This window comes from Saccopteryx leptura, chromosome 3, assembly GCF_036850995.1.
Source record: "Saccopteryx leptura isolate mSacLep1 chromosome 3, mSacLep1_pri_phased_curated, whole genome shotgun sequence".
Lineage (NCBI taxonomy): Eukaryota > Metazoa > Chordata > Mammalia > Chiroptera > Emballonuridae > Saccopteryx > Saccopteryx leptura.
In genome coordinates, this window is record NC_089505.1 from 297968815 (window position 1) to 297995652 (window position 26838).

A 26838-nucleotide genomic window follows, 5' to 3' on the forward strand; every position below is an offset into this window, starting at 1 on the left:
TTGGGGACAGAGGTGCTGGGCCAAACCCCCACCTCACATGCCTAGTTAACAAAGAGCTATACCTGATTCTTGCTTGTCTCACCCATGTTCTCTGGAAGAGGCTGGAAGCTAGTTTCTTATTGGTGTAAAGTTAGATTTGAATGGTATCGTGGGGGTTGTCTTTGAAATAATTGAATTGCTAATGGAATGGACCACGTATTTTTCCCTGAATAAAGATGGATGCGCTTCTGGGGGCCGCCATTGCATCGGCTCAGGAACAGTAAGACTGTTCACCGTGCATTACTTCTGAACCCATCTGTATGTATATATCTTTAAGTCTCTGTCTATCATTTATTCAATTTCATACCTTTTCCCATTCGAGACCCCGGAATAGACTCATTGAGGCTAGACCGTGACAAGTTTGTTTCACCGAAGTCGATCTTATTTAGTACTGATTGAGGTAATGTGTGGGTATTGGGTCTTGTTAAACACCCTCTATTTAGCACAAAGAAGATAGAGTTCTGAAGATGCCACTTAAGTTTCTGGATACTCAAATTTAAGTAGATTGACCCAGTTGCAAGAAAAACATAGGCCAGTATAGAATTTTATTGATTTGCCCAGAAAGACTAGTAGTATCCCTTCCCCCTTAGATGAATAACTGATTTTCCAATTAGTTTCTCACCTTTTTCCTGTAAAGTACAGTTTGACGTATCCTAATTTTCCACCAGCAATTTTTGTTCCTGGCCTGGAGTTTTAATTGGATGAAAGACATGAGAAGATGAAGAATCCTGTGTCAAGCCTCAGGGATTGCTTTTCTCTGTGTGCGCCATGCATCAGAGCTCGCTGTGCTGGCCATCGAAGGCTGAGTTGACCCCTCCAATGCACACAAAGTCATCCTTTCCTATTGACTCAGATGTAGTGCAGCTCGTGTCTGCAGGTGCTACACCAAAGATTTGCAAAATCAGTAACCTCCTCACGGGGTCAGAGTTAGCACGCACCTCTCCTGGTGACTCTTGAGGCATGGCACCTTCCAAGAAAAGCCACCTTCCCCGTGGACACAACCACAGCCCCCATCCTAGATGTCCCAGAGGCCAATAGTAATATGAACGAGCTAGTGACACACAAAAGTTGTACAACTCTGTCGATGTATGCCACCAACCAGTGTGACCTTTAAGAAGTAAGCTTGAGAGTTAATTAATCAGGGCCTGCACTCTGCTCAACAAGGAGCAAATGCTTAGCATCCCTGATTCTCATGTAATGGAAGGTTGACTCAGGAGCTATTTTCAAATGTGAAAATATTCCAATAAGGGATTCCTTCAGGAAAAGCGGGAGACGTTATGAATCATAGGCCAACCACTCAGTGCAATTATGATGTTAACTGTGGAATAAACCTGCATAATAGAGTTTCTGTGAATATAGATCACATCAGATATGTGAAAAATCATACTGATTCAATTCTTCTTTCCTTGTAGTCTTTTCCTATCATTCTGAGTTGTGGGTCAATACCACTGAATAAACAGTGAGACTGTACACTGTATTAAAGTGACCTACACCACGACCAGCCAGTTTATCTCAGCCAGAAGCAGCAATCATGGTCTGGTGTGGCAGCCTAATAACACAGCAAGGAGAGGGGACAGATAAGCTTTTCCAGGACTTTCTGGGCTGAAAAATAACACCTTGCTGATCTTTCTCTGAATCTGAAAGACAAAATTTAATCTCTAGCCAGTCTTTGCCTGTTTTTTTTCTTTGTGTATGTGTGAAAATGGCTGAGAAACACAGTAAAAGAAGCTCCAGTAAGGTCTGGGTCAGAGGTTGATATTCACATGCTTCTCACACAATATTTCTGTTAGATGTTTTATTTTCTGTAGTTTTAGAACTGATACTAGAGCTCTGAACCCAAGCTACTATGTTGGAAAGGCCAGGAGTTCTAAAAACATTCTGAATAATAATGAAAAAGAAAGCCATGCTATACTGAGGTTGTTATGGTTCACATCAGATATGCACCAGGTGTCAGGCATGAAGTTTGCAGGTGGGGGGTACCTCAGCTTACTTACTGCTCTGGGTATTTTGGTTAGACTGGATCTGAAGTCCAGACACTATTGTGTGGGCAGTAAGTGCAGTGGATGAGAAACAAGGAGAAAATCATTAGAAAATGACTTTTTTGCACACACACATATACATTTAAAAGCAGTGTTTACATATCTCAACTTTGGTTCCCAAAGATATTGACCTCATTATTTTTTACTTGGACTTATGCAATAACCTTTAAAATTATTTCCCATTATCTAGACCACTTTTCTATAATGTACAGATATTACTGTCATTAGACATAGATTTAATCATGTCACTTAAAATCTTTGAGACAAAAGCTACATTTGTACCTATGGCATATTTAAGCCACACTAAGAAATGGCACTGCCTTTAGTAGGTTAATAATGGGTCATTTATTCAAACAAGCACAGTCTGTCAGTATTTGTTCATTGATCATTTATGCGTGGTGAGGCTGAGCATCCACAAGAAGAGGGAGAAAGGAAGCACGCAGGCTTTCTCCAGTTGTCATGTGCAATTCAGCTCCGGTCCCAAAGTTGCATACTTTGTTCTGCCAAACGAGATTCCTATTAAAGACCAGGCAGGGCTTTCTCAAGACAGAGTTGGAATACTCTGACCCTTGATGTAGCAATTTCACTGCTATGTGTTTGCCCAAGAAAATGAATCATACATCTACAAAAAAGAATTGTACAAAGATTTTTATATCTGTCTCATTTATAATTGTCCCCAACTGGAAGAAAGCACTAATGTCTCTTGACAGGAAAATGGATAAATAAATCATCATCACATGTTCACACAATGAAATACTACTTAGGGATAATAAAGAACAAATCACTGTTTCACCCAGCACCCATGAGTGAATCTCAAAAACAGCATGTTAAGTGAAAGGAACTAGTCACAAAAAATTCCATACTGTATGCATTCTTTAATATGAAACCCAAACACAGGCAGAACTCATCTATGGTGAACGAACAGATAGTGTGTTGTAGAAAGAACTAACTAGAAGGGCATATGGAACATTTTGGAAGATGAAGATAGTTGATTTTTGTTTTCTTGTGGGAGATGATTTTACAGGCATATACAGTGGTCAATGTCTATACAACTGAACCCATTAGATGCATGCACTTTGTGTTCATTTTATCTCACTATAATAATGGGAGTTATGAACCGTCTGTTATTGCTTCAGCCTGTCTCTCTGCGGTATCATCCCAAGTACTTAATCAGTTTTCTTTGCTAACATATTCAGAATTATTTTTTTCCATGAGAGGAATCCCAGTACATAAGCTTTTCTCCGTATCATTACCTTTCTAATGAATTACTAGCAGGCAGTGATACTGTAGCCCCACATAAGTAAATGCACTGAGCAGCTTCCCAGCTGGTAAGGTCCTAATTTAGCCTCCATCTCTGAGGATGCTGACGGAAGTATCCCAGCCTACCCGTGTAGCTCATCTCCTGACCCTGCTCACTCACTGCAAAGCTGATGCTCATTTCAGCCCTGAACAACAGCTGATACCTCCTGGCCATATCTTGAGACTTATCCAGTTTGCATAGCGGTTACCAACCATGATTACCTGGGTTTGAATATTCCCTTTCATTCACTACCTGTGTAAATTTTGCTAAATTACCTGACTGTTCTAATGCCTCCATATAGACTATGTAACACATTGAGAGTATAGTACCTATCTTACAGGGTTTTATAAATATTAAATAACTATGTGTATGTGCGTAGCTTAGAAGACAGCCTGACACAGAGTACAATATGTTAATTTTTAGTATTTTAATATTTTTTCTTCCATGTTTAAGCACTTATTTTAAAATTTATTTTCTCTTCATTTACTTTTTTGTAAAGAATTATAATCTTAGGCTATTTTGGATTTCCTTATAAAAAGAATATTTCCTTTTTTGACAAAATTAAGTTTACATAGAACATAGACTCGTACAAATGGAATCATATGTGAGGAAAGAGTTTTGTAGTATTTATAATTTATTCCCATTCATGTGACAATGTAAAGATTATTATGAAAACCGAAGCTCTGTTTCCTGGAGTTTAGTTCCCACTAAGCTTCCCTAAGACCGTCCACGTCTTGCATTTCTTGTATTTTATTTTAGCGACATTGCCGGAGCACAGTGGGGTGAATAAAGTACTGGGTGCATGTTTGCTTTGCTGCCTGGCAGCTGTGTCCACAACCTCTCACCCTCCTTGCCCCCAAGGCTCAGCAGATGCCACGCCTCCCGGAGACAGTAGAGTTCATTCATTAGGAGCGCTCCGACTCTTTGGTAACCCCCTTCTACTGTTACCTGCTTTCCGCCTCTCCTCGTCGGCGCCTCCCTGTCGTGGAGGAGGCGAGCCCCGAGTGTTTGTTCTGGATTCCATCCGCTCACAGGTTCTTCAAGGGCCTCAGTCTGTAGGTTTCCTCTATCTGCGTTCTTCCCTTCTCTCATGTGTCGTCTACTTCTTCCTCCCCAAGACTTTCATTGTTTGATTACTTTAAGAACATTGGCTTTACAATATAATAAATAAACATCTTGTAACAATTTCATATGGAAGTTCTTAGTAATTTTTTTGGATTGCCTGTTGTTTTTTCTTCTTTATTTTGTATAATAGTTTTACCATGACATATGTTAGTATATTCACATTATTGGGCAAGCATCTCTATAATCAATTTGAGAACACACTTAAAAAAATATTATTACAGGCCCTGGCCGGTTGGCTCAGTGGTAGAGCGTCGGCCTGGCGTGCGGGGAACCCGGGTTCGATTCCCGACCAGGGCACACAGGAGAAGCGCCCATCTGCTTCTCCACCCCTCCCCCTCTCCTTCCTCTCTGTCTCTCTCTTCCCCTCCTGCAGCGAGGCTCCATTGGAGCAAAGATGGCCCGGGCGCTGGGGATGCCTCCTTGGCCTCTGCCCCAGGCGCTAGAGTGGCTCTGGTCGCGACAGAGCGACGCCCAGGAGGGGCAGAGCATCGCCCCCTGGTGGGCGTGCCGGGTGGATCCCGGTTGGGCGCATGCGGGAGTCTGTCTGACTGTCTCTCCCCGTTTCCAGCTTCAGAAAAATACAATATATATATATTATTACATTATAAATATGGGGATGCATCTTGCAATTGACTTTTATGTGAATCATGGTGCTTTCCCCCCAAAAGATAATATTAAATTTGTAATGGTGTTTTACAATAAGGAGATGATACACAGGTTTGTGTAATACATATATATATATATGCATGTATTGTTCAGAAAATTTCTTCATTTGTAAAATAAGATGAAATCCACCTTATATGGGATATAGTATTGTCTGATCATTAGAACAAAGTATACAGGTTGGGCAAAATAGGTTTATAGTTTTTCATATGGAAAATATTACAATAATTAATAAATAGTAATATAAGAATAAACTGTTTTGTGTGCTCACACTGTAAACCTACTTTTTCCCACCCCTGCATATACCAAATGTAGCGTATCGTATAATATACTTCCTTAATTTTAGAAAATTCTTGTCACACCCCAAAGAAACCCTGTTCCCATTCAAAATTACTCCCTTCTGTTCTCTTCAATCTCACTCCCAACCCTAGGCAACTACCAATCTACTTTCAGTCTCCACAAGGTCTCCTTATTTTGGATATTTCATGTAAGTGGAATCATATTATAAAAGTGTTCTTCAAACAATTTTAATATGGCTTCTTTAATTTAGTGTGATGATTTCAAAGTTTATACGTCTTGTATCACATACCAGTACTTTTTATTGCAGAATATTCGACTGTATGCAAATTCCGCACCTTATTAACTTATTCAACAGTTCATGTACATTTGAGTTGTTTCCACTTTGGGGTTGCTCTAATGCTGCTGTGACATTAATGTACATAAATTTTGGTGTGAACATAAGTTTTCATAGCTTTTGGACATATGAGTAGGAGTGGAATTTCTGGGTTACCTGATAATTCTCTACCTCTTAATAAGACTGCAAACTGATTGCACAACCAGTTATTCATCTAATTAGGTGGGAAAGAATGCAAATATTTATTGGGAAATAGCCTACATTGGCCTTAAAATGTAATAATGTGAAAAAAGGTGTATTCTAAAATTGAAGAAATGTCATACAATATACTATATATGTTCTCTCTCTCTTTATATATATATAACATATTTGTAATATATATGTATATATTACAAATTTATACACACACACACACATATATATAACATATTTGTGTTATATAGTATTTAAGAAAATGAATCTGAATGACATTAGTACCCATTTGTTTTTGACACATGAGCTTATCTATTCCTGACCACAACCGAATAACAGCAGGAAACACAGACTGAATATATGCCATGTGCTGATATGTTGTCTATGCAATTTGACCAACAGCTCTGTTAGGTAGGTGCTATGTTACAGATGAAAAAGCAGAGGCAAGTTACTCCCCAAGGTCATTGAATTACTAGCCCAGGAGTCATAGAGGGACTAGGCAAGCCAAGATTTCGATCCAGACAGTGTCTGTGTATTCATGCTGTAACCATTAGACAGTACTACGTATTTGCTATGTGAGCTTGGTTTTATTCTCATTTTATGAGGAATAAATTAGAGGCCACAGAAGTTTATATAAAATTTATAAGAAGTTTTAAATCTGAATTTTAACCCAAAATGTGGATTCTAGCATCTGTACTTTAAAAAAAAACCTATATATATTTGCTGTACAATAAAGCTTTTGGGAATGAGTAGATGAGTAAATGTTTTAGTATAAAAATTATTTTTGTGTTAAGTAGGTCTCTTGACAATAGATAATCCTTAATGAGTCTCTCTGCTGTGCCCTATTGGCCTGGGAATATATTTAGGAATGAGAATTCTGTATGCCATCTCACAGATCACACTTACAGAAATTTGGGAGCAATCTCAGTCCTGAAACAGTTTGTCCCTCAGTGCTGAGCTACATGCAGTTAGTGTGGACTAGCACAACCAGGCTTCTATAAAAAAATCTGTGACATGTCCACCTTTAGCATACAGTGCATTTGAATTTATTAACTCTTTACGATAGCATGTGTTTATTATCAGTACAAAAACACATTTGACTTTGTTTTGAATGGGTTACAAGAAAAGTCTATGTCAGAATATTTGCTAGTGACAATTCTTTTGTGGGTAGTAGTTCCTCTCTGAGCTTCAGAATACTCCCAAGCTATAAAAAAGATAAAACTAGAGTGACAATAATGTCATTATGAAGAAGTCCTCTGACCTCAGACATTTTAACTCTTTGTTGTCTTTATTCTTCTGTGCTTGCTGTTGAGATACCAACTCGCTTTGTCTTGAGAGTGTTGGTTTCCAGGTTTCTCAGAAACTTTTTCTAAAGTCATAAAGAAAATGTACATTTTGCGTAAAATCAATAAAGATAAAAAAGAGTTGTCAGTACCATGCTGCATGTTGAGGGCAAATAAAAGAATTCCAGGAAATCTTTAAAGGATTTATTTTTGGTTCAGAAAAGGGATTGCATAGCATTAATACTCTCTGTATTTCCTTTATCTGTAATGCGTAAATAGATGTATTAGTTACCTATCGTTGCAGTAACATGTGCCATAAACTATGAGATACAACACTTTAATACTTAGAACAATTACAGTTTATTTATTTATTTATTTATCTATTTATTTATTTATTTTTGAGAGAGAGAGAGAGAGAGAGAGAGAGAGAGACAGACAGGGGGACAAACAGGGACAGACAAAAAGGGAGGAAGGGAGAGAGATGAGGAGAATCAGTTCATCATTTTGGAACCTGGTTGTTTTTTTTATTTTTTATTTTTTATTAATTTTAATGGGGTAACATTGATAAATCAGGGTACATATGTTCAGAGAAAACATCTCCAGATTATTTTGACATTTGATTACGTTGCATACCCCTCACCCAAAGTCAAATTGTCTTCCGTCACCTTCTATCTGGTTTTCTTTGTGCCCCTTCCCTCCCCCTACCCCCTCCCTCTCCTTCCTCACCCCTCACCACCCCTCCACCCCACCCCTCTGTTACCATCACATTCTTGTCCATGTCTCTGAGTCTCATTTTTATGTCCCATCTATGTATGGAAACATGTAGTTCTTATTTTTTTCTAATTTACTTATTTCACTCCGTATAATGTTATCAAGGTCCATCCACGTTATTGTAAATGATCTGATGTCATCCTTTCTTATGGCTGAGTAGTGTTCCATAGTATATATGTACCAAAGCTTTTTAATCCACTCATCCAGACAGACACTTGGGCTGTTTCCAGATCTTCACTATTGTGACCAATGCTGCCATAAACATGGGGATGCACTTTCCTTTTGGAACAGTGCTATGGTGTCTTAGGGTATATTCCTAAAAGTGGGATAGCTGGGTCAAAAGGCAGTTTGATTTTTAATTTTTGGAGGAATCTCCATACTGTTTTCCACAGTAGCTGCACCAATCTGCATTCCCACCAGCAGTGCAGGAGGGTTCCCTTTTCTCCACATCCTCGCCAGCACTTATTCTGTGTTGTTTTGTTGATGAGCGCCATTCTGACTGGTGTGAGGTGATATCTCATTGTGGTTTTAATTTGCATTTCTCTAATGATTAGTGATGAGCTTTTTTTCATATGCCTGTTGGCCATCTGTATGTCTTCTTTGGAGAAGTGTCTATTCATTTCTTTTGCCCATTTTTTGATTGGTTTGTTTGTCTTCCTGGTGTTGAGTTTTACCAATTCTTTATAAATTTTGGTTATTAACCCCTTATCAGACCTATTGGTGAATATGTTCTCTCATTGTGTAGTTGGTCTTTTTATTATGTTCTTATTGTCTTTAGCTGTGCAAAAATTTTTTAGTTTGATACAGTCCCATTTGTTTATCCTGTCTTTTATTTCACTTGCCCGTGGAGATAAATCGGTAAATATATTGCTGGGAGAGATGTCGGAGAGCTTACTGCCTATGTTTTCTTCTAAGATGCTTATGGTTTCACAGCTTACATTTAAGTCTTTAACCATTTTGAGTTTATTTTTGTGAATGGTATAAGCTGGTGGTCTAGTTTCATTTTTTTGCAGGTAGATGTCCAATTTTCCCAACTCCATTTATTAAAGAGGCTGTCTTTATTCCATTGTGTGCTCTTACCTCCTTTGTCAAATATCAGTTATCCATAAAGCTGTGGGTTTATTTCTGGGTTCTCTGTTCTGTTCCAATGATCTATATGCTTGTTCTTGTGCCAGTAACAGGCTGTTTTGAGTACAATGGCCTTTAGTATAACTTGATATCGGGAAGTGTGATACCTCCCGCTTTATTCTTCCTTTTCAAGATTGCTGAGGCTATTCCTGTTCTTTTTTAGTTCCATATAAATTTTTGGAATATGTGTTCTATATCTTTGAGGTATGTCGTTGGTATTTTAATTGGTATTGCACTGAATTTATAAATTGCTTTGGGTAATACAGACATTTTAATAATGTTTATTCTTCCTAACCATGAGCACGGTATATGCTTCCACTTGTTTGTATCTTCCCTGATTTCTTTTATCAATGTTTTATTATTTTCCAAGTACAAGTTTTTAATCTCCTTGGTTAAATTTACTTCTAGGTACTTTATTTTTTTGATTGCAGTAGTGAAGGGGATTGTTTCTTTAATTTCTCTTTCAGACAGTTCATTGTTGGTGTATAAAAATGCCTCTGATTTCTGAGTATTAATTTTATATCTGATACCTTGCTGAATTCATTTATCAGGTTCAGTAATTTTTTGACTGAGACTTTAGAGTTTTATATATACAATATCATATCATCTGCAAATAATGATAGTTTTACTTCCTTTCCAGTTTGGATGCCTTTTATTTCTTCTTCTTGTCTGATTGCTGTGGCTAGGACTTCCAGGACTATGTTGAATAAGAGTGGTGAAAGGGGGCACCCCTGCCTTGTTCCTGATCTTAAGGGGATTGCTTTAATTTTTGCCCATTGAGTATGATGTTGGCTGTGGCTTTGTCATAGATGGCCTTTATCATGTTGAGGTATGTTCCCTGTATTCCCACTTTGCTGAGAGTTTTGATCATGAGTAGTTGCTGGATTTTATCAAATGCCTTTTCTGCATCTATTGAAATTATCATGTGGTTTTTCTCCTTCCTTTAGTTTATGTGATGAATCACATTGATTGATTTGCGAATATTGTACCAGCCTTGCCTCTCCAGAATAAATCCCACTGGTCATGGTGTATGCTTTTTTTCATATATTGCTGGATCCAGTTTGCTAATATTTTGATAAGGATTTTAGCATCTATATTCATCAGAGATATTGGCCTATAATTTTCTTTCTTTGTGTTATCTTTGCCTGGTTTTGGAATCAGAATTATGCTCACCTCATAAAAGGAGCTTAGAAGTCTTCCTTCCTCTTGAATATTTTGAAATAGCTTGAGAAGGATAGGAGTTAGTTCTTCTTTGAATATTTGGTAGAATTCACTTGTGAAGCCATCAGGCCCAGGACTTTTCTTTGTTGGGAGTTTTATGATAACTGTTTTAATTTCATTTGTTGTAATCGGTCTGTTTAGGTTTTCTGATTCTTCCAGATTGATTTTTGGAAGACTGTATGTTTTAGGAATTTGTGCATTTCATCTAGGTTGTCCAGTTTTTTGGCATACAGTTCTTCATAGTATTTTCTTACAATATTTTGTATTTCTGTTGTGTCAGTTGTTATTTCTCCACTCTCATTTTTAATTTTATTTATTTGAGTCCTCTCTCTTTTTCTCTTGGTGAGTATAGTTAAAGTTTTATCAATCTCGTTAACCTTCTTAAAGAACCAGCTCCTAGTTTTATTGATCCTCTGTATTGTTTCTTTAGCCTCTATGTCATTTATTTCTGCTCTAATCTTTATTATTTCCTTCCTCTACTACATCTGGGCTTTACTTGCTGTTCTTTTTCTAGTTCTATTAGATGCAGGGTTAAGTTGTTTATTTGAGCTTTTTCTAGCTTCTTAAAGTGTGCCTGTAGTGCTATGAACTTCCCTCTCAGTATTGCTTTTGCTGTGTCCCATACATTTTGAGTTGTTGTATGCTCATTATCATTCATTTCTAGGAATTTTTTTATTTCTTCTTTGATTTCATTCTTAATCCATTCATTATTTAGCAACCTGCTATTTAGTTTTCATGTGTTTGAGGATTTTTGAGTTTTTCTGTTGTGGTTAATTTCTAGTTTCATCTGAGAAAGTGCTTGATATGATTTCAATCTTCTTAAATTTGTTGACACCACTTTTGTGCCCTAACATGTGGTCTGTTCTAGAGAATATACCATGAGAACTTGAAAAAAATGTATATATATTCTGTTGCTTAGGCTGAAAGGTTCTGAAGATATCTATTAAATCCAGTTGACCTAGTGTGTCCTTTAAGTCTGTTGTTTCTTTGTTATTTTTCTTTCTTGAGGATCTATCTAATGAAGTTAGTGGGGTACTGAAATCCCCTACTATTATAATATTGCTGTTGATCTCACCCTTTATATCCATCAAAGTCTGCTTTATATATTTAGGTGCTTCTATATTAGGTGCGTATATATTTATAATGGTTATATCTTCCTGTTGGATTGCTCCCTTTATCATTATGTAGTGGACTTCTTTATCTCTACTATAGCCTTTGTTTTAAAGTCCATTTTTTCTGATATAAGTATTGCTACCCCAGCTTTTTTTTCATTTCCATTTGCATGAAAAAATTTTTTCCATCTTTTTACCTTCAGTCTATGTGCATTTTTGTTTTAAGGTGTGTCTCTTGTAGACAGCATATGTATGGGTCCTGTTTTCTTATCCATGCAGCTACCCTTTGTCTTTTGATTGGATCATTTAATCCATTTACGTTTAAGGTTATTATTGATATGTAGTTATTTCTTGCCATTTTATTCTTTAAAGATACATTCCTCTTTTACTATATTTTTTCCCCATTTTAGTCTGTTTACAACAGGCCCCTTAACATTTCCTGCAGCATTGATTTGGTTGTAATGAATTCCTTGAGTTGTTTTTGTCTGAGAAGCTTTTTATTTCTCCTGTTGTTTTAAATAATAGCCTTGATGGATAAAGTAGTCTTGGTTGTAGGTTCTTGTTTTGTATTTGAATATTTCTTGCTATTCCTTTCTGGCCTCAAGTGTTTCTGTTGAGAAGTTGGATGTCATCCTGGGGCTCCTTTGTAGGTGATAGCCTTTTTTTCTCTAGCAGCTTTTAATATTTTCTCTTTATTACTTAGCTTTGGTATTTTAATTATGATGTGTCTTGGTGTAGATTTCTTTGGGTTTCTCTCTAATGGAGTTCTCTGTGCTTCTTCAACTTGTGAGAGTTTTTCCTGCATTAATAAGGGAAGTTTTCAGCTATGATATAATTGAACAAAATCTCTATCCCTTGTTCTTTCTCTTCTTTTTCAGAAACCCCTATGATGCGGATGTTATTTCTCTTCATGTTGTCACAGAGCTCTCTTAGATTTTCTATAGACTTTTTGAGTCTCTTTTCTTTTTTCTGCTCTGCTTCTATGCCTTCGTTCAACTTGTCCTCCAACCTGCTGATTCGATCCTCAGCTTCATCCATCTTCTTTTTAATTCCTTCCATTGTGGTCTTCATTTCTGATATTGTATTTGTCATCTCTGACTGATTCTTTTTTAATATTTCAATATCCTTTTTTACACTTGCTATTTCTTTATTTAGATGTTCGTAATGACTATCCATTGTTGTTCTAAGATCCCTAAGCATCCTTACAATCATTATTTTAAACTCTGCATGCAGCAGTTTGGTTATTTACATATCACTCAGTTTATTTCCTGGAGGATTCTCTTGTGGTTTCATTTATATTGCACTTCTCTGTCTTCTCATTATGTCTGTGCGTTTGAGTGTATTGTTTGTAGAGCTGGTTGAGTCTAGGCTCGGTGTTGTCTGCCTCCAGTTTTCAGTTGGAACCTGGTTGTTTATTATGGTATTTTTTGCTCCATAAGATGTACTTGACCAAAAGATGCATCTAGGGTTTTAAGGAGGAAAATAAGAAAAAAAATATTCTGAACCAAATGGTGTGTTCAATTATTTAATAAAATATACCACAGCAATATTTCAACAATGTAAACTCAACAGCAGTATTAACCACCATTAGCACTGTTATTAAAAAATGAGAAGAGACTTTAATGTTTAAATACTCTTCTACTTGTCTGGGAACCCGTAGCAGCTTTAAAAAATGAACATTCGCTTCATAAGATGCATGGGCATTTTCCCCTCCACTTTTGGGAGAAAAAAGTGCGTCTTGTGGAGTGAAAAATATGGTAATTGCTTTCTCATATATGTCTTACTGAGTTGCTCTAGCCAAGCCAGTGACCCCTTGCTCAAGCCAGTGACCTTGGGCTTCAAACCAGCAATCTTTGACTTCAAGCCAGTGACCATGGGTCATATCTATTATCCCACGTTCAAGCCTCTGACCCCATGCTCAAGCTGGTGAGCCCACACTCAAGCTGGCAACCTTGGGGTTTCGAACCTGGATCCTCAGTGTTCCAGGCCAATGCTTATTCACTATGCCACCACCTGGCCAGGCAAAATTTTATTATCTCCCAGCTCTGAGGGTCAGAAGTGTGAAATGGGCTGCAGTGGGCTAAGATCCTGGCATCGGCAGGCCATGGTTCCTCAGAAGTTCCTGGGGGAACCAGCATGCCTTTGCCTTTTCCAGCTTCTGGAGGTCTCTGTTCCTTGGCTGGTGTTCTCCCTTTCCATCTTCAAAGCCAGAAACATAGCCTCTTTACATGTTTCATAGCCTCTTTAGCCGCTTCCCTCTCGTTCTTTACAAAACCACTAGTGATTACATTTGACCCACCGGGATCATCAGGATCATCTCCCCATCTCAAAATCTTTAATTAGGTCTGCAGAGTCCCTTTGTCATATAAGGCAACATAGTCACAAGTTCTGGGAATTAAGGTATGGACATCATGGTGGGCCTCTCACAGCAGAATAGGAGCCAACATTTTGCATTTCTTGTCTTTGTATGATATGAGGTTGGCCACAAGACAGAAGAAGCTGATTAGATACTCTGATTATTCACCATATGGCTATAAGGTGTGTCCAAATGTTAACTTTGGAGAAATTCATTTATGAGCTTATTCTCTTAGGACTGTAAATTTCAGAGTCAAATAACAGGAGGCCTTTCCTCAAAGATAATGCCCAAACTGTCAACATTCCTTATTACCAGATGGATTTATAACACTTGAGTTGAGGATACTAGATAATTGAGCAACTTCCTTTTTGTCTCTTGATATTAATATTTTTAGGCATACTTGTGTTCATAAACAGCTCATGTGTATAAAACATTCTAACTAAAATTTTGAATATGTTTTAATTAAGTTCTGTGTCTATATTTTCATATTAGAAATAGAACAAGAGAAAAAGCCAGCAAGGGAAGAGAAAGTTAAGTGACATCTACAAAACATAGGAAACTTAGGGTATCCGGGAACGTGGAAAAATGAGAAAATATTTCAGTCACCAGATACCATTTAATTCAAGAATAATTTCAAGCATAAGAGAATATTAAAAAAAATACTATAAAACACATTAAGAAAGAAACTTTGTAAGAAGATGTTGTTTAGCTCATAGCAAATTTCAATCATGAAGAGAAGAATTATAGTTTCTGTGCTCAGTGAGAAGGATGGTGATGACAATGAATGATGTCTGCCTTTGGAGTGAGAACAAGGGTGTGGAGTCATATGGACCAAACATCTGCTCTGCCGTTATTTAATCGTTTGTTTGGATGTTTCTCAGTGAGAACAGTTAAGTTAGCCTTTGTCAAAACATGTGCAAATGTGTTCTCAATATGATTGCTGTTTGTACCACCAAAAGATCAAGAGTCTGCTCTCCCACGGAAGTTGACATGTATCTTGCCAACAATGCAGTCTATTAAATGCACTCATAGAGATCATAGGGTAGATATGTTACTTTTTTATTATTTTATTATGACCACAGAAAATAAGAAAGCCAACATTTTTTATCTGGTTTTGTAAAGGTGAATGAGAATATATTTTATTATTCATCTCCAAAAACAAACAAAAGAAGGCAAACTCAAAAGGGAGAAATACAAGCGAAACATTTCTGGAGTGGGTCACCAGAACACATTTCTGAGTAGGCAAAAACATAAGGAAGAAGGTAGCAAGTATAGTTCTGAGATAATAAGAAAAATAAAAATACATGAAAGAAAAATCAGAATACAGAAAAGATCAAAAAAAGGTATGAACAATCATAAAAAATAAATAAGTTTTGAAGAATAATGAATGTTAGTTCATTCATGTTCACTAATTACTTAGATGTCAGTAATGAGCTATTTTCAATAGCAATGATCTATATATATATATATACATACAAATTTGTATTTTAAAGTGCAAATTAGAAGGCAAGGGAATATGTTTAATGGCAAAGAGTAAATCAAAAACATTTTCTTTGGACAATATATTCTCAGAATAATGCAATGGAGCTTCCCTATTAATATAGATAAAAGGGCAAAACAATAGTGGCTGCTTCCAGAGACGTGCACTGAGGGTGCCTATGGGGGTGTAGGACTGGAGAGAGGAAGGACAGAGAAACATGAAACGTATGTGTGTTAAGCAGGACCCAATGGAGAAACTATTAAGTTTTTATCAAGATTCAACTTGTGTTTATTTTCAAAAAAATTTTGCAAAACGTTGCTTGGTCCTTCCTTAGTTTCACTTTAAAAAAATCTGCATTTGTATTCTTGGACTGCTGGTTGGGTATGCCTGAATATAAGATCTGGAATCAGTTTTGCGTTGGTAAACTAGCTCACTGGGAGAAATGACCCTGACTGATAGAAATTACAATGTATGCGGTGTAAATTTTCTACCATGGCTGATTTCTAGCTACCAATATGATGTATTTGAAGGCAGATTTTGCAAGAGAGGCACGGAACCAGTTCTAGCCGGCTTCAGCAGTGTGTTGCCTGGAATTCTGATGGTTTTGCTTCCTAACCTATGTATTCATACTTGTTATTGGCATCCTATTGGGAACACTTTTCCTCTGACTTTGTGGACTTCCTGAAACTCTTGAGTGAGGGTTTGACTTTCAGGCCCTCACTGAGAAAAGAAAACGTGGACCAGGGGTTGATCTGAGCTGGTAGCTTTATCCCTGTGGGATGAGTGTCAACCAAGGGAACAAACCGTCACCATGAAAACCAAAAGAATCAGAGGACAACATTTAGAGGCACAATTCCCTTCACTCTCCATGAGGTCACATGAGCCACAAACCTCTGCCAGAGTTGCATATTGTATCTAAAAATATATTTAAATTATTGCATCAGGCTTGTGGGTGCAGACTACACAGGCTGAATGCAGCCCTCCTTCTCTGCTGTCCCGGGAAGGTAATAGCAGGCTTAAAGAGTGAAGGAGCTGTATTCTCCTGGCACATCCTTAGTGCAGAGTGAGTACGTTTGCTACTCTGCTTCATTTGATAGACTTATCTCAGTTTTCTGGCTGTCTGACAGTCAGGATGAGAGGGATCGGGAGGTAGAGACAAGTTACCCAAGTAAAGGGCATATGAACAGGAGCATTGTCTTCTCCACAATTTCTCCCACTGACCAGTTTCTTTGCTGGTCTGTGGGTGTTTCTGCAGGTAGGAGGGACTGTTGCTTTGGGCAGAGATCTTTCTCTCAGCTGTGATATAATTGTGACCACTGGCCTTTCACCCCTGGAGCCATTGGGAAGACTGATGACAACTAGGTTGCTCAAGGAAACTTGATGGGGTAGGTGGTATTGTGCTTCAAACGATAACCTAGGTGCAGTTTTTTAAAATTTATTTCTAATCTGTTATAGACACAAATGCCTCTATAGGGTACAATGGAGTGACTCACTGAGGGTCAGAGAATGTCAGAGTCTCGCCGAAGCTCCCAGAGCCCTGGTGGTGGTGGTGGGGAATGGCCAAGCTGGGATGTCCATTGAGGTTATCTGCTCCTATTTTCCCTTTACTCTATGTGTAAAGCTATTGCTGCAAAGACAGGTTTGTTAAAGACATCTCTTCTAATCTTAGGGAAAAAGCTGTCTGGGGGATATTGGTCAAGCACTGGAAGTTAAAGCGCAGCTCCGGGTGCTGTAAAGGGCACAGTTTCATCCACTCAGACTTCTGTGGTAGGAGTCACAATTGGGGAGGAGCTTTGTATTTGGACCAGGGTACACTAAACAAACATGCTTCGAACAAAGACAGTCAAATAAAACTCCAGGATCTTTGTTCCATACAGGCAATGCTGCATCAAGAATACTCTTGAGTCTGGGTAAAACCCACCCCCACCCAAAGAATTAGAGGTGGAAAATTAGGACTTTTAATTATGTTAATTTAAAATTTTTGAAAGGCAAAAACATTTGTGTTTTAATATGAAAAGTGAAGACATAAGAAGAGGTTAAAAGAAAAATGCTAGTGGAAATAAAAACAGGTGGTTGTAAATTCCTAACAATAACTTCTGTAATTTGATGTATAATTTCCAAGTGAACAGAAAAACAGAAGTCAGTAGAGAATAAATATACTGCCTTTGTTAGCATAACTGCATTGAGCTTCATTAGCCATTAAAAAAATATTTGCTTCTATTTTACCTTTGGTTTTAAGGAAGACCTTTTTTCTATGCTTTGAATGAAATGTTAATGTTAACTATTTCACATTGGGTAACTACAAATTGCTTATTTAGGTGTTTCTAAGATTTAGTAACTAAGCATAGATGACTACATAATAGCTTCCAAATTCCACCCTAATAGACAATTTGCAATCACCATTCTACAGAACTTTATTTACCATGCCCCTGAGAATTTTTAGAATGTTAAATAGAAAGTGTTACCTAGTATTTGCTTCAAGGCATTAAATGTGTCCTCCAATAGACACATAATCTACAAACAAGTTTGAGATGAACTATTTAATATAGTGGTGTAAATGTAAAGTCTCTTCTAGGGGGAAGGGTACACCGAACATCTAGGAAAGAGAGAGGACACAGCCACATACCTGGGAAGTCCCCATGGAATTTAGTATCATTTGAAGACACAATATAAAGCACCAAAAGATAACATGTATATTGTTTTAGAAGTAATAGAACATACTTAAGTAGGTGTTGGCCAACTTGCATTGACAAAAATGTAGGGTGAACAGCTAAAATTTAGTTAGACAATTCTTCATAGTTTATCTAAGATTCTATCTGGAGATGGGAAGGATGTCTCTGAATTGCCAAAACAAGGAAAATTCTTCCTCTTCTGTCCTCGCATCTGTGTTTTGTAGGGGTTTGTACCCCTACCTATTTCCACCCCTCCCTGTTCCCAGACTGAGAAGTCCTGGAGACCCTGATGTTTTCAACTTTTTTTTTCTTATTCTTCAGCCCAGAGGACCCCCTAAGCAAGGAGAAACAAACCCACATCACAAGAATGAGTGACTTAGGACAAACTGCAAATGAACCAGTTTTACCTTCATGACATTGGGGTTATAACTTAAGTATGATTACCATGGGTCCGAATGAACAGTGCTGGGGGACACGAGTGCCCATATTTTAAAAATTCTCCAAATAAACATCAGTTTGCTTAACATCCGAGGATGATGTAAGATTGTAAAATAATGTTAATTATTCTCATTCTTAAACTTCTATGTGTTCACTAACAAATCATGCTTTCTAACCAAGTAGAAAATAAACTCACTTGTCATATCACACCTAGACCTCCGATAACATTCTGCTGTGTTTAAAAAAATAGAAATATACATAAAATTGGGGTCATTACTTATTTTTCCTCTTTTGAATTTTCATATCAGTCATATGTTTTCTGTATTTTATTTTAAATTTTTTTATTATTTATTTATTTATTTATTTTTTTAGTGAGAGAGAAAGGGGGAGAGAGAGAGAGAGAGAGGGGAACATCAAGTTGTTCCTATATGTGTCCTGACCAGGGATCAAATTGACAACTTCTATGCTTTGGGACGATGCTCTAACCAACTGAGCTATTCAGCCAGAGCTTGTTTTCTGTATTTTAGTGTTTATAAAGTTGATCCTGAGAACCCCAGGCTTTGCGATGGAAGCGATTTCCTCTTGTCATGTACATCAATATCAGAGGAAGATACCCGTCTTTTTATACTCACTGATTTTCACTACTGATTTGGGGCATATGTTTATGTGTGGATTTTGTCCTTTCAAGCTGCTGGATCTAATTGGCTGTTACTTAGTACTTGCACATAATTTTGTCTCAAGTCTTCCTGCTGTCAGATCCTTGACATCCACCAAAAAATTACCCAGGCTCCTGAGAGTGTTTGAATACTTATCATCCCTGCTGATGAACATTGGCCAACCATTTGTGCATTGGTTTCAAATGCACCATTTTTAAGTGCTCTTTTTGGCCTATTGAACTCACAGTTAGTTAGACAAAGCAACTCTAGCCAGAGCTGGTGTTACCATTTGGTATTTCATGACACTGGCTTTGACCCGAAAGCAGGAAATGGACCACATCCTGACCACCCTTGGCTGGGAAATGGAAATCAAATGATAGTGTTTCAACACCTGCAATTAATGAAATTTTAAGCAGAGAACCAGGTGATGGGATCAGCCTGTATTTTTCCTGAACTGAATTAAAATACATATGCACAATTTAAACTCTCTATTTAAGCTTTATTTTATAAACTCTATGTATTTATGAATCCTATATAAAATTCAGTATTATTCTATGTGTTTGAATAATGGATGCTAACACTTTTAGGGTACTTATATGTACCTACAACACTGTCCTAGGCACTTCACATGTGTTGTTCCATGTAAGACCACAACACATTCCTGAAATGTTATGAGCTGAGTGTTCGCATTCCTCTAAAATTCTAACGTTGAAGCCTTAACCCCCAATTTGTTGGGGCCTTTGGGAGGTAATTAGGTTTAGATGAGGCCATGAAGTATTCTATGCCAACCACGGGAAGTCAATACCTCATTATAGAGTTCGTGTCCTCATGAGAAGAGACCAGAGAACTTGCTTCCAATTATTTTTTCTCTCTTTCTCTTTGGCATGTGAGGATACAGCCAGCAGACAAGTGCCTGTGAGCAGAAAGAGAGCCCTCACCTTGGATGCAACCAGAATGGCACCCTGATCTGGGGTTTGCCAGCCTGGAGACTGCAAGAAAGACATTTCTTATTAAAATTACCCAGGCTGTGGAATTTTGTTATAATGCACAGAGCCAATTAAGACATGAGACTAAGCACCATATGATTACAAATAAAGAAGGAGAAACTTGGGGAGACAAAGTGACTCACAGAAGGCCATTTTTCTAACGAGCAGTGATAAACTCATGTCCACTGATTTTAGTGTCCATACACCTTACGTCCCTTCAGTGAGCCAACCAGGGCAATAAAACCAACCTTTCCATGACAAATGGACAGTTCTTATGTGAAGTTGTTAATACATGCAAGTCAACCTCGCCCTGGCATTCAGGACACACATCTTACTGGTATTGTACTGAGCCCAGCACCACAAATGATGAGAGAAACTTCCAGGACAGTAACAATTCAAAAGCTTTGTCTATATTAACCACTTGACCAGAATTTATCCCTCAGTAGCAGTTATTTACTAGGCTGAAAGTGAGTGAACATTTTGCCTTAAGATATTCATTCTTTTTCACTCATTTATTCAATGCAGACTTAAGTGCCTTCTCTATGTCAAGCATTCTTTATGGCACTGGGGAGACATTGATGAACAAAATAGGTAAAGATACCTGTCCTCATAGAATTTACATTCTGGTGGGGAGAAGGGGGACTGATAGTAAACAAATCATCAGCAAATCAGTACTTAAGTTCTGATAATAAGAAATGTTATGGCAAAAAAAAAAAAGGAATAAAAAGATCTCTTGAAGGTCAAAATTTTGTGAGGAAATCATCCCAGACAAAGAGAACAACCGTCAGTGCCCAGTCCTGGAAATGAAATTGACTTTCATGTTCCAAGGAATGAGGCAAGATTTTTTTGTTTTATTTTTTAGGGCCACCGTCCAATTTTCTTTAGGCTCAGGTGAATTTATTTCAGACCCTAGGCATAAACCAGTTTGCATGGCTGAAATGAATAACCTCATGAACTCCAACCCATGTGCTTCGGCATTAAAGATGGCAAGTGCCCATTTGGGTTTTATTTATTTCTTCTTTCCGGTTGAATGACATCTGTATTTGAGACCTTTCCAGCACTGACTTTTTAAAAAAAGAAAGCATAGGTCATTTCAATGAGAGAGCAAGCAGACAGGGGATGCCGTAAATCAGAACACTGCTGGTCATGATTGGAACTGAACATCTCCCAAGAATACTCTTTTCATTCTCTTCCAACCTCAGTTGATATAATTGATGTATGCTAGAAGTTATGATCTCATGGTACAGTCTTTCAGTGGTTTGCTGCTGGCCTGCTAGTGTTCTACCATAGCCTCGACACTGAGCCTAACGAAGACCATTAAATCACTACAGCAATTAACAGAGGAGTTTGGGGTGTGAGTCCTTGTTTTCTTTTTATCTGTAAAGGGAAAACTGTTAAATAAGTTTATATATTTAATGACATATCAAGAAGAATTATTTGATAGTTACATATGTCTACTAAAGAAATATGTAAATATGAGTTAATATATTACTGAATCTTAGCAAGTCATTTGTATTCAGGACACTTGGAGCTTTCATTGTAGACCATGAAGGATATTGAGAATATTTTAGCTCAGTTAATAACACGTCTTCAAAGAAGATATATTAAACTTTAAGTCATAGGCTGGGAAATGTTCACAAAATCACTAGAATTACTGTATTTTTCACTCCATTAGACACACATTCCCCCCCCCCCCAAAAAAAAAAAAAGTGGAGGGGAAAAAGCCCGTGCATCTTATGGAGTGAATGTTCATTTTTTTTAGCTGCTGCGGGGCGCTGCGCTGGTAAACACATGTAGAATGAGCGCCAGTGGGAGCGTAATCATACCCGCCAGTGTGGCATGTGGAAACGCGGCATCTGCTGAGTGATCTTCTGGTTCCGGTTTCCATAGTTGCATGCAGCACAGGAGGGAAGGCGATTGATGTGTGGGTGCCTTCATTTGACATCATCAAGGGAAGATGTGAGAGGCACCCTGCAGCAGTAGAGGGCTGTGCTGCAGCTATTGGAGCTCTGTGGGAAGTGCTGACGTCACTTGTTACCAGCCTAATAGCGTTTCATCTGCTGGCTGGCTGGCTGGCTGGCAGATAGGGAGGGGCTGAAGGTGCGAGGCCTGTGCAGCGAGCTGGGAAGCCAGTGTGAGCACAGGCAAAGCAGCGGCAGACGGAGCAGGCTATGCTGCTGGTCTCCATCAGTTTATTCCAGCTGCAATCCAGGTAGTTTACCTATATAGTGAAATTAGAGTAAAAAATAATTGGACTTGAACTAGTGCAGCAGCAGGGGGATATTCTGAATTAAAGAAGAACAACAACCTGAATGGCCGGTCCTGGAGTCTAAGAGACTCTAGGGCCAGCAGATTTACTATCCCCTACATCGCCCATAAACACTCACCTTTTCCCGGGGGTTTCACTCCGCCTCTTTGCAGTTTAATCCTGCTCCTGAGCCCAGCCATTCAGATAGGCTGGATGCCTGAGCATGCCACAGACCTCCGTGGTACCGGGGATGTGGCATTAGCAATGCCTTAGATGACACTGAAGATAGTATCATATATGAAAATAGTGAAGAAAGTGATACCAGTGATTGTGAGCAACTGAGCTTCTTAAATCCTGACAATAGTGATGATGAATTCCTGGGGTTCCTGGACAACTAGAAGAGTATTTGAACATTAAAGTCTCTTCTCATTTGGTAATAACAGTGCTAATGGTTGTTAATACTGCTGTTGAGTTTACATTGTTGAAATATTGTGGTATATTTTATTAAATATTTTTAACACACCATTTGGTTCAGAACATTTTTTTTTCTTATTTTCCTCCTTAAAACCCTAGGTGCATCTTATGATCAGGTGTATCTTATGGAGCGAAAAATATGATACTTAACTCCATTGAGATTTTTTGTTTTTAATCTAGACATTTACTAAACTATTATAAGGAAAAGAAAGCAGAGATTCGAAAATAAATATCTGGCTGACCATCTTTTTAAACCTGACTAAACAAGAAAGATGATTCATAAAAAGCTTAATTTATCCTTTGAAAGCCTAAAAAAGAAATATTTCAGATTTGTTAAGTGAAGATTGTTTCTAGATATGCCAGTTTCATGATGTCTGCAATTCTAGAAACCTTGCTGTCCCCGACAATGGCATCTGTCACCAGTTAGATATTTCTAACGGAGCATTGGAAAAGACAGATATGAGCAAATCAGTATCATGCCCAATTTTGTTGCTTTGTTTAACTTTCCACAGAAGGAATCCTCATCACGTCCCATGGAGGGTATTTTTTTTTGTATTTAATTATTTAAATATTTTCAAAAACACTTAAAACTGAGATATTAAGTATTATTCATTGCTTTCCCAGGTGGAAATGCTAACCTATCTATTCACTCATTCATTGTTTCAAGGAGTTGAGTGCCTACCCTGTGTGAGACCCACTGTAGGCACTGGCCATTCAGAAGTGAGCAAAACAGGAAGAACCTGTCCCAACTGTGAATGAAACTATCAAGTAAGCATAAAAATTATAAAAATAAATGAGTCACCACATTGGCTGAAATTTGTTTTCTAAAATAAGCATTGGATGTGTTAATGGCCTGAAAAGTTTCAGGAAATGACCTTTGCTCTGAGTAGAATAAAGTGTCGGGGTAATTTCACGTGTGGCAGAGTTGATCTGTAATATTTTAAAACCCTTGTTATATGTTCCTTAACTAAGAATCTGATCATAATTTCTCACTTATTTTTTATTTTAGTGAAAAAAAAATCGATCAGTAAGTGAACAAACACTAAGTCAATAGAATGATAAACCCCCAAACAAACACAGTGCTCTTCAACTATGCTCCTCGAATATTCTCCTGAAGCAGTTCAATTGGTTGATGGGTAATAATTAAGAAGGATATTTAAGCATGATGTATATCAAAATTAAAATCATTTTTGGCACAATTGCTTTGACAACCAAATAGATGAACTAAAATACCTCTCTCCATCAGGTGAAGTCTCTTAGTAACATGGAAGTCCACAACCACATTGAAGCTCCTTAATCCTGACGGGGTTCTAAGGGTGTATTTAAAGGCACACGTGTTACAGGAGCTGATTTAAAGTTATACTATGATACAGGTATGTGTTTGATAACCTTTGCCCTCAAAAGCTTCTCCTCCTTTCATTTATTGGCATGAAAACTTTGGAGTTTCTGTCAATTACTTGTGTGAACATTAGAGTAGATCCATTGGTGCCTTTGAGTAAAGTCCTACTCTTGGTTTGAGGTGTCCCTGTGGACCACTCTTCTGTTCTGAGACAATAATGGTAATAACAGCAATGGCTACCATTATTTGGAGATAATCATACTAATGATAATAGCAATAATAGTTTCCATTTGTTGATTTACCTTATGACAGGCCCTGTGCTAAATGCTTCCTGTGACTTTTCTCTTTAAAACATCCAAGCAACTTGAATGTTTTATTAGTGGAAGCTGAAATGCAAGGAGTGAGTTGGTTTCACAGTTATGCAGAGAGTAAGGGGGGGGGGGGTGATCTGGGATTTGGCTCAAATTTAATCAACTTCAAAGACCGTAATCCAAGTACAAAATAAAACTAACCCTCTACTAACAGATGTGGGATCGAAGTTATACCAATCATTGTTTAACCACAACCTAGTTGAAATCTGATATTTTGGCTCTCTCTAAAGACTTTTATTTGAGGCATATTGAGGAGGAAGAAATTTATCTGTGCTCTTTTAGGTTCTTCTATCTGGTCTAAGAATTAAATTAAGATGAGACAGATTAATAGAAGAAAATACCCAAATTTAACTATATACATATATGCATGAGGGAACTATAAGAACACGAGGTGCCAAGATAAATCAGAGAGTTGAGTCTCATGTGCCAGCTTGAGCTGAGGAGAAGAGGGCAGTGGTCTGAGACTTCAAAGGGGAGAAGGCAGTTCATGTGGAGATGGAAGAACACATTTGGCAAGCACATGCTTGCTGGGCCCTGCAGAGATGCAGAGACAATGGGGCACAGAGGGACGGAACTCTGACCTCTAGGCCCTGTGGAGTCTCCCCCCCACCACCACACACAGTCCATATTTTTGTAACTGTCTCTGGGGATAGCTCTATTCTAGGACAGGTTCATTCTCTAAACTCTTTTCTACAGTTAGGTGAAAGTAACAAGAAAAACTTCCTTTTTCTTTGTTAAAAATAATCAGCTCAAATTAATTCTTAGACAAAAGAAAGATATTTTGGGGTGGGCAGTTTTGTTCCCTCACAGGAATTTTTCCTACAGCCCCTACCAAAGCTTAGCTGTATCAGTGGGTATTTACAAAGAATAACCTAAGAATAGTGATTACAGAATTTTAGAGTTATTCAAACTTAATTTTAACATTAAGCCAAAAATATAGAAAGCTACATGATTTGATTATTAAATCAGCTTTTGAAAACCAGGTATTCATTTTATTATTTTTATTTTTATTGAATTTATTGGGGTAACATTGGTTAATGAAAGTATATAGGTTTCAGGTGTGCAATTCTGTAATACATCATCTGTATATTATATTGTGTGCTCATCACTCCAAGTCTCGTCTCCTTCCATCACCATTTATCATTTATCCCTTCTTTACCCTCTTCTACCTCCCCCCATCCACCTTTCCCTCTGGTAATCACCACACTGCTGTCTATTTCTATAAATTTTTTTTTCTTAATCCCTTCACCTTTTTCATCCAATCCTCCAATCCCCTTCCCCTCTGGCAATTATCAGTCTATTCTCTGTATCGATGCATCTGTCTCTGTTTTGTTTGTTCATTTATATTGTTCTTTAGTCCACATATTAATGAAATTATATGGTATTTGTCTTTCTCTGTCTGACTTATTTCACTTAGCATAATACCCTATAGGTCCATCCATGCTAAACTTAATTTTTTTTTAATGAAAGGGGCATGTTCTTAACCACAATGTTTGTCTAAGTTGATGGCTAGCCCACCTTTGGGTGGAATTGGGTCAGGATGAAAGAAGGAGTAGAAAGAATTATAGAAATGTCTGATGAGAACCTGGGTTGAAAATTGGCTGAACATTAGTAGTATGAGACATTTTAGCAAGTTACTGTATTCTGTGGACATCACTTTCCTTCTGGAAAATTGGAGATTTTAACATTATTTTACTTGGTTGTCATGAAGAATGAGGGGATGTGGTAGAGATGGAAATGTGTAGTATTACAATATCCTATTTTAGGATATATCTCTAAAATTACAGTTATTCCTTGCCACTCACACTTAACTACTTGGTGTTTGGTGTTACTGTATGTGTTATATCAAATTAAAATTTGGAGTATGTTGTTACAAATAAACAATCATTCATATTAATGATTGTGGTTAATAATCATTCATAGTAATGATTGCATTAATGTTGTAGTTAAGGTCATGCACTTATCCAGTGGACTTGATCAGTGGAAGCAGGTGCAGGTGTGCTAACCTCTCAGTGTGTATGATGTGTGTGTTACAGAAAAAGGAAGGGTTGGGGGGGGAGAGAAATACAGATGATAGTCTCCTAATACTCTTAGACTAGAACCAGGGGTGGGAGAAACACCATATGTGTCCGATGACTCTGGGTGCCTAGCTGCGGGTGCATCACTCCCTGGGGGAGCTTGGACGCATGGCTACCTCTGGTGTGCCAGCACATTAGACGTGGTGCTGAGACACTAGATTAGAAGTGACTGAAGTAGATGCTGGGCAGATGGTCCTGTCCTGGTTATCTGCTCCTATTTAACAAGCCAGAGA